The sequence below is a fragment of the Sapajus apella genome, unplaced genomic scaffold, assembly GCF_009761245.1.
Source record: "Sapajus apella isolate SASKATOON/1434 unplaced genomic scaffold, GSC_monkey_1.0 scaffold9, whole genome shotgun sequence".
Lineage (NCBI taxonomy): Eukaryota > Metazoa > Chordata > Mammalia > Primates > Cebidae > Sapajus > Sapajus apella.
The window spans coordinates 20,930,902-20,957,547 of NW_022436949.1; the positions used below are offsets into that span (position 1 = coordinate 20,930,902).

At 37.0% G+C, this 26,646-nt stretch overlaps 1 protein-coding gene and 1 long non-coding RNA gene across 5 annotated transcripts in view; one reads left to right on the forward strand and one right to left on the reverse strand.

Annotated features, from left to right (window-relative positions):
• Positions 1–26,646, reverse strand: part of KLF12 (Kruppel like factor 12) — a 636,627-nt gene that overhangs the window by 543,921 nt on the left and 66,060 nt on the right. The gene's annotated exons all lie outside the window — the stretch shown is intronic.
• Positions 1–26,646, forward strand: part of LOC116551164 — a 224,267-nt gene that overhangs the window by 49,060 nt on the left and 148,561 nt on the right. The window lies entirely within an intron of this gene.

The window sequence follows — 26,646 nt, forward strand, 5'->3', positions numbered from 1 at the left end:
TCCAGTAACTTCTTGAGATGATGTTCATGAGAGATCATGTTTTTAGACGTTGTATGTCTGAGAATGCTTTTAACACATTGCCATACTTGATTGATAGTTTGACATTGATTGATTGATAGTTTGGTTGGGAACAGAATTTCAGTGTGAATAAAAATTTCCTTCACAAATGTGAAGGCATCGGATTATCATCTTCCATCTTCAAATGTGGTTATAGAGTTGTCTAATGCGACTCTGATTTTAGATGATTTTTTTTCCAAAAATCTATTTCTTTCTTTCCGAAGGCATTTATAATATTCTGTTTATCCCCAGTGCTCTGAAATTTCATAGAGATGAGATGTGCATTAAAATAGGCAATTTTTCTATTTATTTTGTAGAGATTCTATTTTACAAATTCATGTTTTTCAATTTAGAGAAATTTCTTGAATTTTTTTTTTTTTTTTTTTTTTTGAGATTGAGTCTCACTCTGTCACCCAGGTTGGAGTGCAGTAGGACCATCTCAGCTCACTGCAACGTCCACCCCCACTGAGTTCAAAGGATTCTTCTGCTTCAACTTCTTAAGTAGCTGGGATTACAGGTGCATACCACCACGCCAGGCTGATTTTTGTATTTTTAGTAGAGATGGGGTTTCACCATGTTGGCCAGGCTGGTCTTGAACTCCTGACCTCAGGAGATCTGCCTGCCTCATCCTGCCAAAGTACTGGGATTACAGGGTAAGCAACCACTCTGGCCTTGAACTAATTTTTGATAATGTCTTCCAGTCTTTTTTATTCACTGTAGTCTCCTTGAACTTTGATTTGTGGCATATTTTATTGTTCAAACTCTTCTTTAAATATTTTATTTTTATGCCACACATTTTTATATGTTTATCTTTTATTATGTTTTCTGATAGAGTTTCTTTAGTTTATCTTCCTACACTTCTATTAACTTTTTAATTTTAGCAATGTTATTTTTATTTCCCATTAAAAGTTATTCTCTGATTGTTCTTCTTCTGTATCCCATAGTTATTTTATGGATGCAGCATTTTTCCTTAAATTACTGATGACAATAATTTAGGATTTTTTTAAGCTAAAAAAAAAAAACCTTATCATATTCTCATTTCTTCTGGGTTCTTTTATTTTTCTTTTTTCTTTTCAGAAGCCTAAAGCTGAGACAAGCAGTTAGTTTTCTTGGGTCTCTGCCTTTTATAAAATTGGATGATTTCCTCAAATTTGTGATGATGTTTAAAACTGAATGCTTAAGAGAAAGGCCCCGAGCATCCTGACCGGAAGCTGTGTGTGTGGTCAGAGCTTGCCATCTGATGGCTTTTCTCTTGGAGATCTGGCCATTTTTGTTGCAGAACTCTACCTCTCTTTATGTCAGTACCTATTTGTCATTTCTCTGCTCCAGAGATTTTCCAGGAAACAAACAAAAATATTCCTCCTCTAGTCCTCCTCCTAGAAGATTATATGCCTGGTGGCTAGTGTTCTTGGAATTGAAGAACACAGAAAGGTTCGGGGGAGGTGTCCCACTGTCCTGAGTGTAGACTTTTAATTATCCCTCTATTTTCATTTCAGCATCTCTTTTCTTCTTTCCACATTTCTGGTATCCGTGAATCCGGAGCACTTCCTGCTTCTGCTAGAACAGGGTAGGAAAGGTACCATGGTGTTTTAGGATGTAGAGAGAATGTGGAGTCCAACATGCATGCTTTCAGGAATCGACACAAGAGCCCCTTACACTCTCCTTTGTATTAAGGAGCACATTCAGGTAATGAGCCCATCTGGGATTGCCAGGCAGGCTCTTTGTTGGTACTTGGCATTCAGCTCTTTAAACTCCACTAACTCTTTCAAATTATTTGTATTTCTCCCACATTTGAAATCACTTTTCCAATCTTAAGTCCTTGCCATTCTCTTTTTGTTAAAAAGACTTTTTAAAAGTGTTTTTAAAGTATAAACACACACACACACACACACACACACACACACACACACACACACACACACACACACAGAAACAAAAAAGAACCTAATTTCAGTGGGGTTAGGTCTAAACATTCAACTGCTTCATTGACTACAGGGTAATGTACAAAGAAATTGGCCACAGGTTAGTGTACAACCGGTAAGTGCAATAAAAGGAGTGAAGAGCACCAACCATACAGATTCTGATGGGAATAGCATCCCTTAAAATTGGGCAGGATGGTAGCCCTGAGTGAGCCTTAGCAAGGTACCCTGGGTGACTGACCAGGGTAGGTAAGGATAGGGCTTCTGCGTTCTTCAATTCTTCATTTATTCTTGATTTCTAAGAGAAGTGTACATCAGGAGACGTAATCAAGAGAAGTATGTGAAAAGGAATGATCAAACTATTGAAATTAGAAGTTTCAAACTGCTAAAAGTAAAAAGGAGTGCAATTAATAGATGCACGGGGCCAAAAGGCTTAAATCAACTAGGACTGTTTCAGAAATTGGAATCTACATTCGCCCTAATTAGCATCCTCTGTAGCAAGAACTCTTAACCAACCTTGACAGGAAGGAGAGTTTTAAAAATAAATGTGATTGATTGACAATGAATTTCTTTTCAGTACTTTTACCTCTGAAGTAGTTTTCTATGGAAATTTATGGCTTTATATTATCAAAAGTCAGCCTATATATAAAAAATCTTGAGAATTATTTTATTTAACACATATTTCTTCCATATTCCCCAGGAGAAAATACCTAGCAATTTCTTTTTTGCATTTATTTAAAAAAATAACCCCACTTTTATATACACACATATCTAGGGATTTCTAAAAGAAAAACTCAAATCATAAATTTCTGGGACCTTATCTATTCTTTTCTTGGTTATCAGAATATTAAATGTTAGATGATTTTTTTCTCGAAGTAAAGAAAAGGGTGAACTTTAATGTTTATTTACAGGACATTGCATGATACGAAATTCCATATAGAAAGAAGAAACCCATTCAGAGGACAATTGAACAGATTGCGTACCTCATTCATTGTGGCATAATAGATGACATTTTTTTTTTATAAAGAAAAACTTCCCTACAGACACTACTGGTAGTACAACTGTTTTGAAAGTGTGAAATGTCCTCCATAAAATAACAGTAACTGAAACGTTATTAATTGCTAACACAAAGGGCCAGAACAGGCTGGGCATGGTGGCTCACACCTGTAATCCCAACACTATGAGAGGCCAACGGGGGAGATCATGAGGTCAGGAGTTTGAGACCATCCTGGCCAACATGGTGAAACCCCATCTCTACAAAAATTAGCCTCGCGTGGTGGTGTGTGCCTGTAATCCCAGCTACTTGGGGGGAGGCTGAGGCAGGAGAATTGCTTGAACTCAGGAAACAGAGGTTGCAGTGAGCCGAGGTTGCGCCATTGCACTCCAATTCTGGGCAACAGAGCAAGACTTCATCTAGGGGGAAAAAAAGGCCCAGAACATGTTGCAAAAGAAACATAGAGAATGCTACAATATCTGTTTCTCCTCATAATGAATCCACATGCTAGATATTCTTTCAAGAATTCTGAGATGGCTTGTTTACAGTTTTACATAGTCCATCATTTACAATGATGTGCTGGAATGTACAACCCCAACTCTTCCATATATGCAATATAAACAATCCAACAAGCTGCTCAAATTCCTTCCATGACTCTGGTTATAAATGGACAGTGATATATTCAGATTGGAATGAAGCTGTGGGCTTATGTGGCAGGCTCTATATGAGACAAGCGTCCAAAATATGTTACCAGGTTTTATTATACTTGCTGCAAAGCTGAGAAGCAAAACTGCAAGCCTGAAAAAATTGTGAGATTCAAATCTCACAATTGTCAATGCTTCTTACTAGAACTGAAAAATTAGAATGCCTTCTTGAGGCAATAGGTAGTGGTTTGGTCAGTCCCCATTTCTTGAGCTTTTTTTATTATGAGAATGAAAATGGGAAAAAAGGGATATACTCTGAATCAGAATGTTGGGAACAATAAGGTAAATGAAAAGGGAGCGCCGAGAAATGAGTTTCTTCATTAATGCAGTTTTGTTTTGATTTGAGCAATGAAACCTGGGAAATATGGTGATCTGGTAAAAACCAAGGTAGACTTTTCAAAGAGAATAAGATATGAGTCATTCTTGGAAGGTGAAAGAGATACTAACTGCCTCCCCCCACCCCGCCCTGCCACCACCTCCCATGTTCACATGGTTAGAGTTGGTTTTTCCATTTTCTATGCTGTGCAACATCCATACAGCATCTCTTGCCGTCGAACTCAGGTAAACTTGAAAGCTTGGCTCCTTGGAGGAATAGTTAATGCACAAACGAGTCATTTTGTTCTCTGTGCAGAGCTAATTGACCTACACAGGAAACAAAACTTCAGGGTAGGCTTCATTAATACCATGGCCTAACCAAATGAGATAATGAGTCTCACATAATGATGTTAGCTTCATAAATATAATTTTACAGTAAAGGTCTCAATAGATATGAGATTCTCCTGAAAAGCTTTTGTTTTTCCAAACAAAAATTTTGATGGTAAAAAATACAAATAAAACAGATAGTATGAAAATATCCCCTTATACTACACCCCAGGAATCATGACTACATGCATATAATTTTTGACTTTTCTGGATGTAAACTTATAACAAATAAGAGGTTTTTTTGTTTGTTTTTTTTATTTTTTGAGATGGAGTCTTGCTTTGTCACCCAGGCTGGAGGGCAATGGGTTGATCTCAGCCCACTGCAACCTTTGTCTCTGGATTTGATTCTCCTGACTCAGTCTCCTGAATAGCTGGGACTAGAGGTGCACACCACCATGCCTGGCTAAGTTTTGTATTTTTATAGAGACAGGATTTCCCACATTGGCCAGGCTGGTCTTGAACTACTGACCTCAAGTAATCTACCCGCCTCCCAGAGTGTTGGGATTACAGGTGTGAACCACCATGCCGGGCTGAAATTGATAACTTTTAACCTGTTTTTACTTTTTCTTTTTTCTAATTTTGTAATACTGAGACTACATTTCCATGTGAGTATAAAAGACCTGTATAATCCTCTTAATACAAATTATGAATGCATCATATTTTATTTCAATAATCTCTTATTGACGTACATTTTGATTGCTTTCAAATTTTTGAAAAGACAAGCAATCCATATACCTTGTATATACATCTTTTCATGTTTTTGCTATTATTTCTTTGAGATAAATTCCTAAGATCGGAGTTACAGGAACTGTGGGTGAGTATATTTTTGTTTAGGAAAGAATTTCTTTTTTTTTTTATTGCATTTTAGATTTTGGGGTGCATGTGAAGAACATGCAAGATTGTTGCATAGGTACACACATGACAGTGTGATTTGCTGCCTTCCTCCCCATCACCTGGCATTTCTCACCATGCTATCTCTCCCCAACTCCCCACACCCCACTGTTTCTTCCCTATTTACCCCTGACAGACCCCAGTGTGTGATGCTCTCCTCCCTGTGTCCATGTGTTCTCATTGTTCAACATCCGCCTATGAGTGAGAACATGCAGTGTTTGATTTTCTGTTCTTGTATCAGTTTGCTGAGAATGATGGTTTCCAGGTTCATCCATATCCCTACAAAGAACATGAACGAACTCATCGTTTTTTGTGGCTGCATGGTATTCCATGGTGTATATGTGCCATATTTTCCTTGTCCAGCCTATTGTCGATGGCCATTTGGGTTGGTTCCAAGTCTTTGCTGTTGTAAACAGTGCTGCAGTGCATATTCATGTGCATGTGTCCTTATAGTAGAACGATTTATAATCCGTTGGATATATACCTAGTAATGCGATTGCTGGGTCAAATGGAATTTCTATTTCTAGGTCCTTGAGGAATCACCACACTGTCTTCCACAATAGTTGAACTAATTTACATTCCCACCAATGTAAAAGAGTTCCTATACACATCCTCTCTAGCATCTGTTGTCTCCAGATTTTTTAATGATCGCCATTCTAGCTGGCGTAAGATGGTATCTCAATGTAGTTTTGATTTGCATTTCTCTAATGACCAGTGATGATGAGCATATTTTCATATGTTTGTTGGCCTCATATATGTCTTCTTTTGTAAAGTGTCTGTTCATATCCTTTGCCCACTTTTGAATGGACTTGTTTGTTTTTTTCTTGTAAATCTGTTTTAGTTCTTTGTAGATTCTGGGTATTAGTCCTTTGTCAGGTGGCTAGACTGTAAAAATTTTTTCCCATTCTGTTGGTTGCTGATTCACTCTAATGACTGTTTCTTTTGCTGTGCAGAAGCTGTGGAGTTTGATTAGGTCCCGTTTGTCATTTTGGCTTTTGTTGCCAATGCTTTTGGTGTTTTAGTCATGAAGTCCTTGCCTATGCCTATGTTCTGAATGGTTTTGCCTAGGTTTTCTTCTAGGGTTTTCATGGTGTGAGGTCTTCTGTTTAAGTCTTTAATCCATCTGGAGTTAATTTTAGTGTAAGGTGTCAGGAAGGGGTCCAGTTTCTGCTTTCTGCACGTGGTTAGCCCCTTTTCCCAGCACCATTTATTAAACAGGGAATCCTTTCCCCATTGCTTGTTTTTGTCAGGTTTGTCAGAGATCAAATGGTTGTAGATGTGTGGTGTTGCCTCCGAGGCCTCTCTTCGGTTTTATTGGCCTATAGCTCTGTTTTGGTACTAGCACCATGCTGTTTTGATTACAGTAGCCTTGTAGTATAGTTTGAAGCCTGGTAGTGTGATGCCTCCAGCTTTGTTCTTTTTGCTTAGAATTGACTTGGCTATGTGAGCTTTCTTTTGGTTCCATATGAAGTTTAAGGTGGTTTTTTCCACTTCTGTGAAAAAGGTCATTGGTAACCTGATGGGGATAGCATTGAATCCGTAAATCACTTTGGGCAGTATGGCCATTTTCATGATATTGATTCTTCCTAACCATGAACATGGAATGTTTCCCCATCTGTTTGTGTCCTCTCTTACTTCATTGAGCAGTGGTTTATAGTTGTTCTTGAAGATGTCCTTTATGTTCTTTGTTATTTGTATTCCTAGGTATTTTATTCTCTTTGTAGCAATTATGAATGGCAGTTCATTCTTGATTTGGCTCTCTTTAAGTCTGTTATTAGTGTATAGGAATGCTTGTGATTTCTGTACATTGATTTTGTATTCTCAGACTTTGCTGAAGTTGCTTATCAGTTTCGGGAGATTTTGGGCTGAGACAATGGGGTTTTCTAAATATACAATCATATAGTCTGCAAATAGAGACAATTTGACTTCCTCCTTTTCTAATTGAATACCCTTTATTTCTTTTTCTTGCCTGATTGGTCTGGCTATAACTTCCAATAGTATATTGAATAGGAGTGGTGAGAGAGGGCATCCTTATCCGGTGCCAGATTTCCAAGGGAATGCTTCCAGTTTTTGCCCATTCAGCATGATATTGGCTGTTGGTTTGTCATAAATAGCTTTTATTATTTTGAGATACTTTCCATCAACACCTAGTTTATTGAGGGTTTTTAGCATAAAGGCTTTTAAATTTTGTCAAAACCCTTCTCTGCATCTATTGAGATTATTGTGTGGTTTTTGTCTTTGCTTCTGTTTATGTGGTGAATTACGCTGATAGACTTAGGTATTTTGAACCAGACTTGCATCCCCGGGATGAAGCCTACTTGATCATGGTTGATAAGCTTTTTGATGCGCTGTTGCAATTGGTTTGCCAGTATTTTATTGAAGATTTTTGCATCTGTGTTCATCACGGATATTGGCCTGAAGTTTTCTTTTCTTGTTGAGTCTCTGCCAGGTTTTGGTATCAAGATTATGTTGGTCTCATAAAATGATTTGGGAAGGATTCCCTCTTTTTTGATTGTTTGGAATAGTTTCAGAAGGAATGGTACCAGCTCCTCTTTGTATGTCTGGTAGAATTCGGCTGTGAACCCATCTGGACTTGGGCTTTTTTTAGGTGGTAGGCTATTAATTCCTGCCTCACCTTCAGCCCTTGTTATTGGTTTATTTAGGGTTTCAACTTCTTCTTGATTTAGGTTTGGGAGGATGCAAGTGTCCAGGAATTTAATCATTTCTTCCAGGTTTACTAGTTTATGTGCATAGAGTTGTTTGTAATAATCTCTGATGATGATTTGTATTTCTGTGGAATCTGTGGTGATATCCCCTTTATCGTTTTTTATTTCATCTATTTGATTCTTCTCTCTTTTCTTTTTTATTAATCTGACTAGTAGTCTGTCTATTTTGTTGATATTTTCAAAATACCAGCTCCTGGATTCATTGATTTTTTTGAAGGGTTTTTGTGTCTTATCTCCTTCAGTTCTGCTATGATCTTAGTTATTTCTTGTCTTCTGGCAGGTTTTGAGTTTTTTTTTATCTTGCTCCTGTAGCTCTTTCAATTTTGATTATAGAGTGTTGATTTTAGATCTTTCCTTGCTTCTCATGTGGGCATTTATTGCTACACATTTTCCTCTAGATGCTGCTTTAAATGTGTCCCAGAGGTTCTGGTATGTTGTGTCTTCATTCTCGTTTGTTTCAAAGATTATCTTTATTTCTGCCTTCATTTCATTGTTTATCCAGTCAACATTCAAGAGCCAGTTGTTCAGTTTCCATGAATCTGTGTGGTTCTGAGTTAGTTTCTGAATTCTGAGTTCTAACCTGATTGCACACTGATCTGAGAGACTGTTTGTTATGATTTCCGTTCTTTTGCATTTGCTTAGGAGTTATTTACTTCCAATTATGTGGTCAATTTCAGAGTAGGTGTGATGTGGTGCTGAGAAGAATGTATATTCTGTGGATTTGGGGTAGAGAGTTCTGTAAATATCTATTAGGTTTTCTTGGTCCAGGTCTGAGTTCAAGTCCTGGATATCCTTGTTAATTTTCTGTCTTGTTGATCTGTCTAATATTGACAGTGCGGTGTTAAAGTCTCCACTATTATTGTGTGGGAATCTAAGTCTCTTTGTAAGTCATTATGAACTTTCTTTATGTATCTGGGTGCTCCTGTATTGGATGCATATATATTTAGGATCGTTAGCTCATCTTCTTGCATTGATCCTTTTACCATTACGTAATGTCCTTCTTTGTCTCTTTTGATCTTTGTTGGTTTAAAGTCTATTTTATCAGAAATGAGAATTGCAACTCCTCTTTTTTTTTTTTTTTTTTTTTTTGCTCTCCATTTGCTTGGTAAATCTTCCTCCATCCATTTATTTTGAGCTTTGTGTATCCCTGCATGTGAGATGGTTTTCCTGGATACAACACAACACTGGGTTTTGGCTTTTTATCCAATTTGCCTGTCTGTGTCTTTTGATTGGTGTGTTTAGCCCATTTACATTTAGGGTTAGTATTGTTTTTTGGGAATTTGATCCTGCCATTTTGATGCTAGTTGGCTATTTTGCCTGTTAGTTGATGCAGTTTCTTCATTGTGTCAATGCTCTTTACCATTTGGTATGTTTTTGGAGTGGCTGGTACTTGTTGTTCCTTTCTATGTTTAGTGCTTCTTTCAGGAGCTCTTTTAAAGCAGTCTTGGTGGTGATGTAATCTCTGAGTGAGTGATTGTTTGTAAAGGATTTTATTTCTCCTTCACTTATGAATCTTAGTTTGGCAGGATATGAAATTCTGGGCTAAAAGTTCTTTTCTTGAAGGATGTTGAATATTGACCCCCACTCTCTTCTGGCTTGTAGGGTTTCTGCTGAGCGATCTGCTGTGAGTCTTATGGGCTTCCTTTTGTGGGTAACCTGACCTTTCTCTCTTGCTGCCCTTATCATTTTTTCCTTCATTTCAACCCTGGTGAATCTGATGATTATCTGCGTTGGGGTTGCTCTTCTTGAGGAATATCTTTGTGGTGTTCTCTGTATTTCCCGGACTTGAATATTCGCCTGCCTTGCTAGGTTGGGGATGTTTTCCTGGGTAATACCCTGAAGAGTATTTTTCAGCTTGGATTCATTCTCTCCGTCACATTCAGGTACATCTATCAAATGTAAATTAGGGCTTTTCATATAGTCCCGTATTTCTTGGAGACTTTGTTCATTTCTTTTTACCCTTTTTTCTCTAATCTTGCCTTCTCGTTTTATTTCATTGAGTTGATCTGTGACCTCTGATATTCTATCTTCTGCTTGGTCAATTTGGCTGTTGAAACTTGTGTATGCTTTGCGAAGTTCTTTTGTTGTGTTTTTCAGCTGCATCAATTCACTTATATTCCTCTCTAAGCTGTTTATTCTTATTAGCATTTCGTCAAACTTTTTTTTTAATGTTCTTAGTTTCTTTGCCTTGGGTTAGAACATGTTCATTTAGCACAGAGATGTTTCTTATTATCCTCCTTCTTAAGCCTTTTTCTCTCAATTCATCAGACTCATTCTCCATCCAGCCTTGTTCCCTTGCTGGTGAGGAGTTTTGATCCCTTGGAGGAGGAGAGGCATTCTGGTTTTGGGTGTTTTTATCCTTTGTGCGCTGGTTTCTTCCCGTCTTTGTGGATTTATCTACCTGTCGTTTTTGTTGTTGTTGACTTTCAGATGGGGTCTCTGAGTGGATGTCCGGTTTGTTGATGATCAAGTTATTTCTTTCTGTTTCTTACTTTTCCTTGTAACAGGCCCAGCTGCTGTAGGACTACTGAGGTCTACTCCAGGCTCTGCTTGCCTGGGAATCAACTGCAGTGGCTGCAGAATAGTAAGGGTTGCTGCCAGTTTCTTCCTCTGCTATGTTTGTCCCAGAAGGATACCCACCAGATGTCAGTCTGAGCTCTCCTTTATGAGGTGACTCTTTGGATATACGGGGGTGAGGGAGCTGCGTGAGGAGACAGTCTGTCCTTTATAGGAGCTTAAGTGCTGAGCTGTGAGCTCTGTATTTTTTTTTTTTTTTAAACTCAGGTGCTCTGTCCTGGGGAGTTAGGGCTTTATTTATAAGTTTCTGTCACACTGCTGTCTTTTTTCAGGGATGCTCTGCCCAGCAAGGAGGCAGCCTAGGCACAGTCTGCCAGCAGAGGCTTTGCTGAGCTGCTGTGGGCTCTGCCCAGCTGCCATGTGAACTTCCCTGCAGTCCTGTTTATAGGGGTGTAGTTAGAACTGCCTTGGCAATGGCGGCCCGCCTCTGTAATGGTGGACTCTCTCTGTAATGGCGGGCTGCCTTGGCAATGGCAGGCTGCCTCAGCAATGGCAGACAACCTCGGTAGTGGTGTACTGCCTCAGTAATGGCGAACGCCCCCCCCCCCCCAAAGAACTGGACCATCCCAGGTTCAGCTGTGCTTGCTGTGAAACTCTCAATCCAGAGCGTTTCAGATTGCTGTTTTTTGTGAGGGTGGGAATGGCCAAGCCTGATCGCCTGGCTCCCTGCCTCAGAACCCTTTTTTTTTTCAATTGAAGGGGTAACTCTGTCCTCCAGGCGTCCCAGTCACCAGCTGAAATGTTTCCCAGATTTGTGTGATTTCTTGTGCGTAGACCTGTAGACTGTCTCTGCGCTGGCTGAAACAGCCGCTGGCGACTCGTGGTGCTTTTTCGCCCAGGAATCTCCTGGCCTGGCTCCCTGTTTCAGTCCTTTTTTTTTTCCAGTTGAATGGGTGACCCTGTCTCCCAGGCATTCCAGTCACCTGTTGAAAAGACACCCAGATCTGTGTGATTTCCCAAGGGGCAACCCCCTGCACTGGCTGAAACAGCCATGCCGGAGATTCGTGGCGCTTTTTCTACTGGGAATCTCCTGGCCTGGCTCCCTGTTTCAGTCCCCTTTGTATCAGTTGAATGGGTGACTCTGTCTCCCAGGAGCTCCAATCGCCAGCTAAAACAGCACCTGGACCCGTGTATTTTGTGTGGAGACCCGCCGCTTGGGCCAAAACAGCCCCGCTGGCTACCCATTGATCTCCTCCGCCTGGGAATCTCCTGGTCTGTGGGCAATAAAAATCTGTCTGGAAATGCAGCGTCTACTCACCCTCCATGCTTTCACTGGGAGCTGCAATCCTGAGCTGCTCCTAATCAGCCATTTTGGATCCTCCCCTCAGAAAGAATTTCTTTAATATAGGTCTTATTACTTTTTTTTTAAATGTCGTTAGTTCAATCTTATTCTTGAGTGGTATTTCTGCTGTGCATAAAATTCACATTAGTCCATTGAAGGAAACATTCCACAGTCTTATGACTATAATTGCTGGTGTTGAGGAGTCAGCTGTCAGTGTAATTGCTGTTTGAAGGTAATCTGCTTTTCTTGGCTGCTTTGAAAAATTCTGTCTTTGGTTTTCTACAGTTGCACTCAAATGTGTCCAAATGTAGGTTTCTTTTCTTTTAAAACTTTATCCTTAAGTGTAATGTATTTAATCAGTTTTGGAAATGCCTTAGTCATTATCTCTTAAAATATTGCATCTGCTTCAACTTTTTCTTGTTCTGGAAACTTCTTGGATAATTTCAATGTTTTTCTTCTGCATTTTTCCACTTTTTGCGTTTTTGTGGATTGTTTTGGTAATTTCTTTTAGGATAACCTATATGCTAGCAATGCTTTCTTTAATTATGTCCCAGTTGCTGTTAAATTCATGTTTTACGTTATTAATTTTGATTATAGTATAGAATAATGGCTTTAAGTGCTTTCCTTCCTTCATTGGATTTTCACATGGTAAATTTTTGTCTTGAAAATAAGGCATTATTCTCTTATCTTTCCAAAGATGTTAAGAAGATGCTTTAAAATTTTTGAGTCTTTGTCTTAAATAATTTTTAAAGCAGTGGTTTTTCTTATTGTTTTAATTGACAAGTAAAAATTATGTATATTTATGTACATGATGTTTTGATATATGTATACATTGTGGAATGGTGAAATCAAATCACTTAACATATTCATTACTTTGCATACCTATCATTTTTTTGTGGCAAACACTCGAAATCTACTCTTTTTAGCTATTTTCAAATGTGTAGTATAATGTTGTGAACCATCATCAGCATGACATACAACAGATCTTTGGAACTCATTCCTCCTAAATGAAAGTTTGTGTCCTTTGATCAACAGCTCCCTGGTCTACCCAGCCCTAGCCCATGTCAACCACCATTCTCCTCTCTGCTTATGTGAAATCGACTTTTTGCACTCCACGTATAAGATCATGAGGTATTTGTGTTTCTGTGTCTGACTTGTTTCACTTAACAGAATGTCCTCCACATTTATTCACATTGTCACAAATGACAGGATTTTCTTCTTTTTAAACGCTGAATAGCATTCCATTGTGTATATATAATTTTGTCTTCATCAGATTATATAAAATATTTTGTCTCAGTTTTTGAGTTCTATTCGTCTAACCTGCCATTTATGAAAACTTATGTATATCACTTAGTCTTTTTAAAAAGTAAGGTAATACTTTATATTTTTAATGCTTCCTGTGTCTTCTACTTTTTTAAATCTGGTCTGTGTATTTTTTTTTTTCAGTCACTTCTCACCTCTTTTTGGAATTCCTGTAACCCATATTTATTACTTTAGTTTTACTTCTATGACACCAAATAATTAACGTAGACCTAAGTTCCTTGATATAAGCTTTAGAGGGCATTATTAATTCTCTAACATAAAAATGAAGAAATTAGCACAATTATGCCTCCTTACATATTTCTATTTATTTTTTCTTTGTTATTTTTACATTCCCTTGCTTTGTAACACTTACATGCTATTTTAGAATTGGTTATTAGACCCAATTTATATGACTTCCATTTATATTTAAGTGGAGTTAGTATGCGATCTGAAGAGAGGCAGTTTTATGTGCTGATTCCATCACCTCAGAGGTGCACAATTTTGGGAAACTGAAGCTTTAGTTTGGGTTTGTTGCTTCAGGACAATTTCCTACCAAAGTCTACTCTGTCTGAAGGGCTTAGATTTAGAAGCTCACATTTTGGAATGGATAGATGACACAGGCAAGAAGACAGCACAGCCCATGGTGCAGCCCTCTAGCTCACAGGTCATTTCTGTGGCAATTTATCTCTGCTCAATGAACACTTCTGGCTGTTTCCCTCCCGTTTACCCTAGCACACCTGAAAGCCATTTCTCCAGTGTTGAATAGTTGAGTGAGAGGAGCTAGATGGTAAAGATGCATGTCTATGTAGGTATTTCAGTTATCCTCTCACCATTTGTGAGTGTTGAATTTGACCCTCACATTCTCCCTTCCACAGCCATGATCCCAGTTCTTGTAGTTTGAGTAAATAAAATAGAAATGTGGTTAGCCTTTTGGGGCACTCTAATTTTCTTTCAGAGGAATTTGTACTTCAACCAAGATCTGCAGGGCATTGAATTAATGTTTGGCATTCCCTTCGTGGTGAGAGCAAATGTCTGTATCTTCAGTTTAAAAAATAGTTTATGGTTTTGATTTTCAGATGTTTTGGTAAGTTTCATGGGAAGGAGCAGAGTAAACATGTGAATTCCATAGTCTTTTACAAAAAGCTCATGAGTTTCTTTCTGGGATATTTATTTCTATTTATTGATCTAGTCATGAGGGCCTATATCACTACTATACTCCTTTAATTACTAAAAATTAGTGTTGTTTTTTGTTATCTACAGACCAACTTTATTCTCATTTTACCTTTTTAAAAGAGCTTAATTAGGTGCCAGCTCTTATTCTTCCAAAATAGCTTTAAAATCAGTGGACAGTGCTAACACAGTCGTAGTAGAATTTTAACTGCATTACGTTTTAGCTAACCTAGGAGAGTTTGATCTTCACTCAAATAGTTAATTTAATAGGCTAAATAAAATAAGAATGTATAAAGTTTGCACTCTTTCCAAAGACGTCAAATTTATTTATAACTAACTAAAAGGGAACAATAATGTTATTTCATGAGAACAGTGATCATGTTGATATTGTTCCTTAAAATAGTTTCAGAACCTAGCACAGTACCTGGCACCAAATACAAACTCAAACAATAGTAGAATGAATCAACAACTGAATTTAATAAAAACAAATCCACTTTAGAAAAAACATTCTTAGTCTGTAGGACTTAGAAAAGAAATTGCTAACCCTAGTTGATTTAACAAAGTACTTTGAATCAAATGAGCCAAAAAAAGAAAATAAGCACATAATGCCCCCACCCTTTTCCCTTCTGTAAACATCTGGATCCTTTTTGTGGTGCTTTCAAATTTTAAAATGGATTAATTTAGTTGGCTAGGATGCTGTGGATGAAAAAGGGGGGGGAAGGGTAACTTATTTTATGAGTAAACAATAGTATTGTAAATAGCCCAATTTTCTTCCATTGTGGTTTAAACAATATACAATTGAGCTCTTCCATTGTAGAGTATGACTTTGTATGAAGATGGTGAAACCATACATGCTACAAATAATATCTGGGAGTTTATGAATAGAACTTTTGTGAAAATCTACTGAGAACCCTCGTCTATTTCTTTTAGACGCCTAGTATAGTTTTTGTGTCCCAGCATAGTTCAAAGGCATTTGTCTTCATTTACTCTGATTTCCCAGATCTTCTTCATTACCACAAGACAGCTTCCAGATGATGGGCAAATATGGCGAGGGATACTCTGCTGCATTTAGGGCTAAAGACCTTGCCAATTGAACTGTCTCTGGGACCCAGGAGAGTCTTTCCAGGGATATGACCTGAATGGAATAGAAATGGAAAGTGGACTTCTCTGTGATCCAAAAAGCTCAGGGCAGTCACTTCCCACCATTTATATGTTGGGAAATCAACGCTGAGCTGCATCAATGTTAACATATTCCTATTGGATCAATATCAGTAATTTTCTCCCTATTCTTTCAACTTTGGAGTTTTGCCTTTATGCTGCTGGCTCTGCTGTAATGGTCCTAGGTGTGTGTGACTGTCTGGGGGCTTCCATAGCCACATGGGTTTGACCATCACTTATCAAGTCTGTATATTTACAACTACATATTTCACTTGTTTTAACTTTCCTATATTTTGCCGTCTATAAAGTGGAGAAAGTCAGTATCTTGTTTCTTTGGCCAATCCATTCATTTGCCAGAAGAGGAACTTATGTAATGGAGAACTGAAACATCAGCTGCCCCTCCTATCTGCTTCTCCTATTGTGTATTTCCCCTAAAAAACAAAATCTTCCCTAGTGACTTTGCCCTTTAGCTCAAGTTAGGCAATCCTTCATAAGGATAATATCATGTTTCCACAGATGCTCTCATTCCACCTCATACAATTCCCAATAATTCAGAATATATATGCACTAATGTGTTGATGGCTCAATGAGATCAACATTTCTATTGATTGTCTGCAGAAATGTAAAGAGGTTTGACCATTTATTCGTTCTCTTATTTGTTCAAAAAAGAAATGACTGCAGGTCCTGGGCTACCTTCCAGGATTAATACAAACATGTTTCCTACACCCTCAAATCCTTGATTTCTTATACCCAGGCTAGTGAGATCTATGACATCTAGGATCTTTTAACTTTCTGTATGAAAATATTTAACCATTAAACCAACCAATCAAGCAGCCAATTGATCGACTGACTGACCAATGAAATGACCAACCGACTGAACGACCGACTGACCGGCTGATGACCAACCAACCAACCGACCAACCAACCAGTCAACCAACCAACCAACCTGTTATACTCTACAATTTGATTAATAGATGCTAAATGATGGCGATTTTTTAAAAAAGAATAAATATTATTTCTTCCATTTCTCTAGCATTTGAGCTCTTCCCCAGTCTTATTACATACTTTGTAGCATATGACTGCTTAGAATTGAGTGTTTTAAATCTCTATTAGGTAATTGGGAACACAACATATGAAAAAGCTCTGTAACAGTGGAAATGCTTTGTCGTTTTGAGCTTATGGCATTTTTTCCCTCTCAAACTGTCTTATAAGCAGTTCTTAATAACTAGTATAAGGAATAAATATTATAAAGAATATATTGAATATAAGATGAATATTATTGTAATTTTACCAAGTATGCCAAAAATGTCAATTTAACTTCATCAGGAAAACCATTTCAAGAATTGGCAGGTAATTGAAATCTGCTTTATTACTTGCTCAAGTGAAAAAGAAAAGAAGTGCATAAAACAGAAAAAGGTAGTGCATTTTGATGTTGCCTTCAAATTTGCCCTTTATTTGAACAGGATGCCCAGAAAAATTAGAACTTTTAATCAGCTGAAAGCATTCTTACTACTAAATGGCTTTCTCCTTGATTGCATACAAATTAGAGAATATCAATGACATAACATAACAGAATTAAGCCAAAGGTAAAACATAACACTCATACTCAGACACAGGAATGTTTTAACTGTGGGATCTTCAGGAAGAATTTGAGAGTCAACATGGATTATGTATGTAGTCTTCTCTCCCTATACTTGATCTCTTGATATCCTCATCCTATTCCAAAGCTTCAATTACACCTCTATGAAGAAGATACTCAAGACTAGAATGCTAATTTACCTAATTTCTCTTTCACAAGCTGAGTTTTAATTTCACACTACCTTAAGGATGTTGATTGTTTGCTATCAAAGCTATGCTGTTAATGAGACCCATAGTTACATTTTTTTTTCAAAACATTACTTACAGATAAATCTCTAAATCTTCATGAGATTTATTTCCTACCTCTTCTCCAAGAAGTATTGTGTGTAGACTTGGCCGACATTGCGATTATTCCTAAAGGGTAATTACTTATTTGTGTAGTATCCAATAGTGATAATCAGTCATTCATTTATTGAACACATGCCATTTACCAAGCTAATTAGAGACGTGGGAGATTAAAAAGGTCAATGAGATCCAGCCTTTACCCTTGGTAATTTTGTTGACAATTGAAAGAGCTCTGACATATAAACAGATAATGTTATAACAAAATGGAAGTAAATGCAAAAATCAAGGTAGAAACAATGTGTTCTATGGATATAGGGAGAAACCAATTTTGTCAGGCCCAGTTAGGGAAAGAAAAGATGATTTTTCATATGTGTCTTGAAGGATGGAAAGATGTCTAGTCTTAGAAGAGAAAAGAGGACACTTGAGACAGAGCAAATAGCATGTGCAATGGTCAGGGAAGAATACTTTTCTACAGTGGCAAACCATAGAAGATAGTGATAAATTCAACGTGACTGAAGATGGGGAAATGTGGAATTGCTGCTGGAAAGGTGTATTGTGGTCACATTTAAGATGCCCTTTCATGCTCTACCCAGGAGTTTGAGTTTTCTCTTCCAGGTAATATGTAGCTATCTAAAATTTTAAGCAGATAAATAATGGGATTTTTTTTTTCCTGAAGGAAGATAATTTTGGAAGCTGTGTAGAGGATGTTTTCGAGGAGAAGACTGCAATAAGATTAGATAGAAAACCAATGTAATAATCCAAGTGAGAGATGATGGAAATCTGAAATAAGAAAAGACAGCAGCTTGGGAAGGAAAGGAGGGGACAAAGCCAAGAGAAATTTCTGAACAAGAATGGGCAGGACTTGCTAATGGTTTGGATAGAGAGTTCTGGGATGAAAAATAAATAGAAAGTATCTTTGGAATTTTTGGCTTGGGAGACTGAATGAATCTTGAAAGACAGTGGGAGAATAGGCCAGCAGAGAGGGGAAGATGCTTGATCTTGGATGTGTTCGTTTAACAAGTTTGTGGGACATCCATGTGGGCATGCCCATTAGGCAGTGCAAAATATGAATCTCTGCTGGGCAGAATGATAAGGGATGGAGTTTTGGTAATCATTAAGAAATAGATCATCATAAAAGCTATGGGATTCAATTTAAAAAATCATCCAAACCTATATCCTAGTTTATCTTCTATCTGCCTTCAACATACTTTAAAGAAAATTGTGAATTATTTTTCTCATACACTCTTTTTATAGTGTATCAAAGTGACTCTGCACATACTTTTGCAATTAAGCCAGAAGATTGCTTTATGATAACTATTAACTCTGTTTCTCCAGCTAAACTGGGAAAGGTACCCTAACTTTCATTTCTCAGCATTCTGCCCTGATACCATATGTGACATATAGAAGACTCACTCTCCTCCTAGACTAGTAGGGATTGGGAAACCATAAAAGTCATTTGTTTGTTTCCCAGTGTACCTACAGTCCCACTGAAAGAGTCTCATAACGGATTTCTTTGCCTCCAGTCTCCCCTACTCCAAGGGTTTCTGCATACTTCTAAGACTATTGGTCTTAATTAAGTACTGGTCTCCTCATGTTTCTTCATGGTTTTGTTAAAAAATCTTTTAAGCCACTTCCCATTAATATTACTTTTTCTTTGACTCTTATTTCCAAAACACTCTACATGGGGTAGCATCACTTGCCTTTCCTCAAACATGACTCTCTTCATTGCCTGTGATGGTGCTTTTGTTCCTTCTGCCTGGAATGTTCTTCCTATCTGTCTATACCTGTCACAGTCCTCTTAATCTCAAGGATGGCTCAAATATTAGCAGTCTGTACTCCTGCAGAGTCTTGTACCTCTGTCATAGCATTAAACCACATTTTGCCTTTAGTGAGAGTGTTTGTGGTCAATACCACATAAACTCTTGGAGAAAAGGTCTGTCTTGTTGATTTTTGTATCACTCCCAAATTGAATCATGCTACCTCTTACAAAGTGGTCACACAATAATAGATAAATTTTCTACATCCCTTCATATTTTTTTTCCTCTTTAACATTGTAAAGTCACATATAATAACTCATTTTTGCTGTATTCATTTAGATTCCTTGGCCAAAATTTTTTCTATTTTTAGTCAGAATGGCTCCTTGCTTAAAGGCTTAACTCTTACCTCCATCCATAGGCTAAGCAGATAAGAATCCCAGTGTTATAGAATCAGCTCCCCACAACCCTAGCCTTCTCATTCTTGAATGGAAAATAGTAGGAGAAAGAGGACAACTCATGGAAACTTACAGTTTATTGTGATAACAAACACCTAGTTTTATATTTAAAAAAATAATTCCTTTAGAAATTCCCAATTTTTCTGGCAAAAAGGACAAATAAAAACATAGTCCAACCAAATAAGATTTGGGGCAGATATATCAGGATAATAGATAATATAATTTTTTAAAAATGGGTTCAATTTTCTACTTTTTCTCTTTGGTAGAAGAATGTTTAGTCAACTTTCATGTACCTTAGACAGAGCCAAAGATCAGTATGTTTAAGTTACTTAGTAACTTGAAATGCCTTTTTCTTGTGTTTGGGAGAAAGAAAAGGAGCCAGATTGCTGTGGAAGTATAAGATGTTATTTCTGCAAAAATACTTGTATCTTTACCAATTTTAAATGTCAGTTTTCTTCTCCCTAAGTTTATTTTACCTGTCTACTTGGATGAGCTTCAGAACTATCTATGTCTGAGGAATATTATCTTTCTCTTCTATGTTTTGATGTAGAGCAAACTTTCTGCACCGCTTGTTAAAAAATCCGAAACTATATTATTTAGTAGAAACAATTCAAGATTTGGAAAAAAGTCATGAATTAAACTGGAATGAAAATAATATATTTTGAGAAAGCAAACCAGTGAAAGCTGACAAGTTATATTCTAAAATAATAGGCAATACATCTTTAATCATTGAAATAATATTTATATGCTATTTTCCTAATTACATATTCATAAGATTTTAGAATAGAATGGAATTTTGAGGTCACCTAGACCAGTTACATCACTTGGTGAGTAAGGAAATATTAAGCTTAGAAATGTTAAGTTCCCTTTTCAAGGTCACACAGAAATCAGTAGCAGAGCTTAAATGAGAATTTAACTTGTCTGATTCCAATCAGTTGCTCTTTTTACCCATACTATGATACCTATATTGTCTGAATTCAAAACTAGAATGCAAATTATGACAATCTGATATGACTTAAATGGAAACAATGGGACAGAATATTTGGAATTGAAACTGTACTCCCAAGTCAGGATAACTTGATAACAAGAAGTCTATTTGTGTCATAGTTTATTGATGTCCCTTAATGGACTTTTCTTTAAAAAAAAAGGTAAGATTAAATGCTAATGTTTTATCAATTTTCATGGTCTTCATTAAATTGAAAAAAAAAATGGAAAAATGAAGGAAACCAAACGTTGCTACTCCAAGCTTAAGGAATAATTTTAGTAACATTTGAATCTACATCATCAAATATTAAGAACCCTCAGTACATGAAGCCAATCAAAGTTAAATACAGGGGCTCTTTATGTTTTAGTAATGTATATGCGAAAACTTGTGATAGTGCTGACCATCTCAAACAGTAAAACAAATAAGGAATCGTGCCTTTTTTTTTTTTTTATATACCACCTCATGTTTTGTGACTATCTTAAAATTCCCCGTAAACAGAGATATAGTGATGTTCATTTAATGGCTCATGTTCATTAAATGGCTTTATTTGTTTTTTTTTTTTTCTATCCATATTTTTTTTTAAATTGCATTTTAGGCTTTGGGGTACATGTGAAGAACATGCAAGATTGTTGCATAGGTACACACATGGCAGTGTGATTTGCTGCCTTCCTCCCCTTCACCTATATCTGGCATTTCTCCCCATGCTATCTCTCCCCAACTCCCTACCCCCTGCTGTCCCTCCCCTATTTCCCCCCAAGAGACCCCAGTGTGTGATGCTTCCCTCCCTGTGTACATGTGTTCTCATTGTTCAACACCCGCCTATGAGTGAGAACAAACATGCCCTTTTAGACCTGTGAGTTGGGATAGTACTAGATATTGAACAAACATAATTATGTTGCCATTTCTCTGGCTTTCTGGATCCTTGGAGCTCATCATCAAAGTTATATAAATGCCAACTTTGTGTGAAATTATAAGAGGGATAGTCGTTAGGAATGAAAGCTTTGAACCAAGATAAAAATATATGATAAGTGAGGTATCCCTAAATATTTTGAAGAACACATTCCTAAAGAGTGAAATCCTGGACAAAAAAGTCCTTTTACTCCTGTATTTATTATTCATGCTTTTGAACATGCAGGGTTCACAAGTTCTACCTGCACTTGGCAACAATTCTGTACTTTCTTCAGCCCCATGGTGTACCTAGCTGCTTGTAAAAAGTAAAAAAGTTCTGTTGATGGTGATGCATGGTAGCAACAGTTTGTATTTCTGTCATCAGATTTGAAAAAGTGAGAATTTGGAAAAGGTAAGAGTTTATGATGATAGTCTTAATTGAAGAAAACTATTCACTTATACCAACACTTGGAAAGTTATCTAAAATAATAACTACTTTTAGGTTGGAAAAATTAGAAGGTAGCCGTTCCTCTTAATTTTTTCATAAGTACTGTGGGACAGCCCAGGAGCCACTAACAACTAAGGCCTGCACCTGAGTAAGCTACAAGGATTGGTTCGGAAGGCCAAAAACCTCAGCTGACCCTAATTCAGTTCTGTTTCTCATACAAACTATTTCAATCCTATCTCCCCAGTGTTCCCAATATTGTGTTTCCAACTAATCTCAACTTCTCATCTTCTAAAATGTGACATGCTTCCCTGGCTCTTCAAATCATAATGGAAAGAGGGATTTAAATCCTAATTTTGTAACTTAACTGTGTTAAGATGGGTAGATGAGGTACATAATTTCTCTGAGCTGTACTTTTCTCATCTTTAGAATTAGATAACATGTGTTATGATTTGGCTGTGTGCCCACCCAAATCTCTTCTTAAATTGTACTTCCCATAATCCCCAGGGGTGGTGGGAGGGACCCAGTGGGAGGTAATTGAATCATGGGGGTGGTTTCCCCCATGCTATTCTCATGATAGTAAGTTCTCATGAGATCATATGGTTTTATAAGGGGCTTCCCCCTTCAGTTGACTTTAATTCTTCTCTCTCCTGCTGCCACATTAAGAAGGACATGTTTGCCTCTTCCCCTTCCACCATGATTGTAAGTTTTCTGAGGCCTCCCGGCCCTGTGGAACTGTGAGTCAGCTAAACCTCTTTCCTTCATAAACTACCGAGTCTTGGGCAGTTCTTTATAGCAGTGTAAGAACAAACTAATACACATATCTTTAAGTTTTTTGTTGTGAATATTAAATATGGTAGACACAGAGAGTACCCAATAAATAATAGGTATAATTGTGCTCATCCACACGCTCATCAGTTACCTGGCAAAAACTCTATTCAAGGGCTAGGACTCTGCTACTCCAGTCCAATCCTCTTCAGTTCCACTATGTTTATTTCAGTTCCCTAACCAAATGGGTAATAGTTGGTTTTGCATGAAAGTGAGCAACTATGGAGACAGCACACCCTTGTTGGGCCAACCACACAGAATTCTGTGCATGCACAACTGTCAAGTGTTTATTGCCCCAGAAGCAAGCTTCTCTAAAACTGGGGCTTCTTTCTCTCCTATTCTTCCATCTCCTGTTGGCCTCCCTTCCAAATCTTTCCAATATGCCTCATGGCATTTTCATTCTCTGTTGATCTCCTAGGTTTCATTAAACTTTGTCTGTGCTACAAGCACAACAATTATCGTTTTGCTATGTTAAATCCAAAACTCAGTCATCAGTCCTCATCTTAGTTGAATTCTCAGTACTTTCGCTACTACCATCCTTGTCTAAGCCACTAACATTTTTTTTTTTGCCTGAAATGATACAGTAGTCTATAAACCAGGTATCTCTGCTTGCATCTTGATCTGCCTGTCATGTGTGCTCAACATAGTAACCACAGTGATCCTTATAAAACCAAAGTCAGGTAATGTCACTCCTTGACTACTTCAGGTCAGGGACCATGTCATTTTTTTCCCTCTATATCTCCAGTGCTTATCACTGGAACTTAGTAGGCATTCAGTAAGTATTTTGCTGAGCAGTTAAAACTAAGAGAAGAAAGAGGAGGAAGAAATATCACAATCACTTGCCACATCCTCCTTTAACCTCTTGAATATCTTACTGATGCCTTCTTTTGTTCTTACCTTTACATCATTTTATCTGATAAGCAAACTCATCATCTAGCAAGGTAAGGCAGACACGTGAACTGGACCTACAAAGGTTAAGTGATGTCCCTGTTTGCAATGTCAGTGAGATTGAGGGGTTGGGCTTGAACTCAACCTTCTACCTCCAAATAGCCAGCTCTTTCTGTTATGTCATCTTTCATATCCAAGTTTGGGAGCCTCCAGGCCTGACTATCCTAAGGAGTGGTTTTAATGTATATGTTGTCTTTGGAAATACCTTCTGTGAATGCCAAAAATTTAATATTACAGAAAACCTTGAAGTGGATATGGAAGCTTGGCAGCCAGCTTGGATCTTCTTAAGAGCCTCTTTCCTTCATACCATCTTTAGATTACACATCATTCAATAGAAAATCTCTTGCACAGGAATTATTATTGTATGCTTGTAAATAGTCTTAACCAAAATTTGTAACCTGGGAATGAAAATGGGCTATTGTCCAGGAAACCTCTGATTTTGTTATTGGTTTTTATTATTACATTAGGTTTGTATAGTATGGAGAAAAATTGGCAGAAATCATCTAACCTATTAAAATTAGATATTCAAAGAAATATAATCTTTTGGGGGTCTGAACTGGTAATATAATGTATGGAAGTTTAAATTCTAGAAGCTGTGTTTACTATATGAATTCATAGTGTAACAAGATCTGGGAGTAACATAAACTAATTTACTTTTGCTTGTAAATAATCATCTTCCTTCCGAGTTCTTGCTGGCAGAGGAAGAGGTTGTGGAACAGTGTGGGAAGAAGGAGGGAGTCAGAGTTAATTTCATTATGTGCTTCCTTGAGAATGGTTATTCAACAAAAACGCTAGTAACAACAGCAACAATGAAACTCCACCACTCCGAAGTGTATGGAAGATTAATATGACATTGAAGTACATTTTAAAGAGATTTTCTATTTCCAAATTGGTAACTGTGGTCATGTAGACTTTCATGATTCTTTGTGGCTGACTCTGTTATATATCCATTTGGCAGTCTCAGTTTCTGCTACATAAAATTGACCTTGATAGTTTATCCCTTCATATATGTTTGTACTGTTTCTTGAACTAGGTTATTATAAGAAACTGTCTTGTTCATATCATATCTTTATTCATGCTCTCACACCTCTAAGTAATTATTTACATCTAAAAGAGGATAAGTATTTTTTAGAAATTTACTTTACATTCCAAGCAGAATGTCTTGTCTAGGTTTGATGGTTTTCACACTCTGAAAATGGAACCTATAGCAACAAAAGTAATTTTACATACTGTCCCAAGCTTTTAAAAAGGCAATAAACATACACTATATATGATACTGAAATACATTTTTGAATAGAATTTCTATTTCCAGATTGTTAATCGTGTGGTCCCATGTAGGTCAACAACAACAAGAAAGTGTTGTGGCATTCTATGTAGATAGACAACAATTACCATAGAATCACATTTAGAGGAGATCTAAATGAGAGTGTGCATAGTCTCACCAAAGTCATTTTCAAAGACAATGGGGCTCCTCTGCTTAGCATTGGGGAGTTTTGATTCCACCGTTTTTTCCCGGACCACTGAGAACCTGTCTTATATACAAGGATTGTTCATTAAGGCAAACAAGTAAATGAACAAATTGCAGACTCACACTTTAAGGAAGCTACTTTTTTGGTATTCACAATTTTATGTGAATAGCTACAAGACTCCATGATTTGTTCAGGGCCCTTCTGATCATACTGATCCCATGGTCAAGCAGTCCTGACCTGCTCTGAAATGCATTTCTGAGGTGGGAAACTGTTCCGACAAGAGCCTATTTCACATACGCATGGCCAGAAAAATATCAGAGTGCCTGGGGGCAAATACTTTGTGAGCAATGGAAAAAGGTATTTTTGTTACTAGTTCTTCCAGAAGCATATTCATCCATGCAGATTCATAATCTGTAATACTTAAATACAATTTCTTTGTTTCTTATTACACATTGTATTTTGGAAAGGCATGATAATGTTCAATTAAAAGTAACTTGTGAAATGTTTATAGACATCCTCACTAAATTTTCTATATGAAGACAGATCAATGAAATAATTTTAATCTCAAATATAGAATATGCTTTTTAGAATTGAAGAGCAGAGGATCTTTCATAATAAGGCAACTTGTCACCTTATGGACATTTTCAGATTATCATATGATAAGAATGTTTAATAATATTAAAAAGCGTCATTCCAATAAATAACATGGCAAGATTGTAGGATACAAGCTTAATATACAAAAAATCACTTGTTTTCTATATACCAGAAATGAACAATTGGAATTTGATATAAAAAACACAATGCTATTTACATTAGCAACAACAACAAAATGACATACTTTGATGTCAATCTAATAAAATATCTATAAGTTCTGCACGAAGAAAATCACAAAACTCTGATGAAAGTATCAGCATCGGCTCATTAATTGTAACCAATGTACCACACTAATGCAAGATGTTGATAATAGGAGAATAACAGGTAAGGAAGGGTTAGATGGGAACTCTCAGTACTTCTTGTTCAATTTTTTGGTAAACATGAAACTGCTTAAAAAAATAAAGTCTATTAAAAATAAGTCACATCCAAGGAATATATATGGAAAAATGTGATAAAAATACATCCCAAGACATGGTACAGCATATTCAGATGATTCTCTGTGAAGCAGTGTAACACAGTGGGTGGAATTCAGGTTTTAGAATCAGAAAGACTTGGATTCAAATCTGAACTCTGTAACTTGCAAAAGCTGTGTAAACCTAAGCAAGTGGCTTAATTTTTTTCTGAACCTAATTTTTATCATCTGTAAAGCTTGGATAAGAAGGACTGTCTCAGTTAAATGAGATTATGTTCACAAATCACATAGAACACTATATGGCACACTGTACGTGTCCAATAACGGATAATATCTAATCATTAATGCATAAAGCTACACCTAAAAGCTGTCCACATTTTTAAAACTAGCATATTGAAGT